The sequence below is a fragment of the Otolemur garnettii genome, unplaced genomic scaffold, assembly GCF_000181295.1.
Source record: "Otolemur garnettii isolate 467f Iridium unplaced genomic scaffold, OtoGar3 scaffold00063, whole genome shotgun sequence".
NCBI classification, from domain to species: domain Eukaryota; kingdom Metazoa; phylum Chordata; class Mammalia; order Primates; family Galagidae; genus Otolemur; species Otolemur garnettii.
The window spans coordinates 3,443,841-3,445,655 of record NW_003852458.1 but is presented as its reverse complement, the minus strand read 5'-3'; the positions used below and the strand labels follow the sequence as shown (position 1 = coordinate 3,445,655).

Sequence of the window (1,815 nt, the reverse complement as noted above, 5' to 3'; positions counted from 1 at the left end):
ATTCTTTTCTTTAAAATGGGGAATTTGGGCCAGGCACAGTAGTCCACGCCTGTAATCCTAGCATTCTGGGAGGCCGACACAGGTGAATTGCTTGAGCTCACGAGTTCAAGACCAGCCTGAGTAAGAGCAAGACCTTGTCTCTACCAAAAATAGAAAAACTGAAGCAAGAGGATTGCTTAGGCCCAAGAGTTGGAGATTGCTGTGAGTTATAACACCACGGCACACTACCCAGGGTGACAGTTTTAGACTCTGTCAAAAAGAAAAGAAAAGAAATGGGGAATTTGGAATCAAAGATAGAAAATTAGCTTCTGGGATCAAATTGGACAGGGGATGTATGCTGGTCTGGCATAGGCTAATTTTGAATTTGAAATTGGCTACATTTAAGCAGGGTATGCACACCCATGGTCCCGAACCCTGCTCGCTGTTGCCACCCAGCTTGCTTCTCTCCTTAATGTGTGCCCCTCATCCCAAAGATGTTTAAGTTTGTGAACTCTAGAACAATCCATGTCTGACCTACTCTGAAAGTCTATGACACTGATTCTTCCTAGGTGACTCAGCATGGGTTTCTTCCCTGTACGATTTCATTTATTGTCCAAGAAACCAATTTCACCATGTACACCATGTATTGATGGCACTTAGAGAGATGGAGTGAAAGTGAAAATGGGCAGGAAGACAAAAATAGACGAGTTTTCCATGAGTTCTTCTCACATTGTCTCACTTGGACAAATCAATGGGCTTGCCCAGAGGCCTAGAATTGGGAGACCCAGGATTCAAGCCCAGGTCTGTCCAACTCCCACGTCTAAGCCCTTCTCCTGGATGGTCACTGTCATGTAATCCTAACCCCTGGAATCTGCCCTTGCTGCAGCAGCCTAGAGAGAGTAGGGAAAAGGAGAAGGGAGTCTGAGAAGGGAGCCTGCTCTTCTAAGTGCATTCTAGAATCAGCTACAAGTGCCAGACCACACCCCCACCCTGCACCAGACTTACCTGTGGAAAGAGACAGACAGTGGAAGAGATTGAGGGCTAGGAGGAGATCAAGGAGCCTTCCCCAGACAGGCTCAGGCAGAGATGTGCTGGACAGTTTGTGTGGCTTTACTCAGGTAGACACGCCTGCTACTCCTTCACTCATTCCACAAACACTAAGTGTCTACATTGTATCCAGCACTCTGCTAGGTATTGTGGATAGAGAGAGGAATAGGACACATCCACTGTGATCAGAGCCCAACAGAAAGCTTCTGATGGCAACATGCCCAGAGTGTCTTGGAGAGAGCTCTCCTAGGATGGGGGGAAAGTTTTATAGACCAAAGTGATGATGAAGTCATGTTTCAAAGGACACAAGTTAGTGAGATGAAGAAGCTGGAAGAGGGTCCTCTAGACCAGTGGTTCTTAACCTGTGGGTCGTGACCCCTTTGTAACAATGAAGATACGTTGTGGTATTAGGAAGGTTGAGAATCACTGTTCTAGAGAGAGGGAATAGCAGGCACAAAAAGTAAAAAACCAAGGTCAACTTTCAGTCCCAATCACCACAATTTCTGGATCAGAGAAGTTCAATCCAAGTTCACTGGCTCAGCTGAACCAGTGAGAGCATTCCTGGAAAGAGTACCCACAGGAAGAGGACAACCGTCTATCTGGGCTGTGGCAAGTGCCCCAGTTCCATACAACCAGCAGCACCCTCTGTTTCATCAGGCTGGGGCAGATCCAGCCTCTCCACTTTGCCACAGTGCTGCCTCACACACAGGAGATGCTTATTAAAGATTGTTAAGCATAATGATCCCTTTCCCAGGCTTTATCTACAAGACCCTCACAGAACCCTAGCAC

General features: G+C 46.9%; 1 protein-coding gene across 2 annotated transcripts in view; it reads left to right on the top strand.

The window, feature by feature from the left end:
* Nucleotides 1-1,815, top strand: part of AGXT2 (alanine--glyoxylate aminotransferase 2) — a 38,088-nt gene that overhangs the window by 21,505 nt on the left and 14,768 nt on the right. The window lies entirely within an intron of this gene.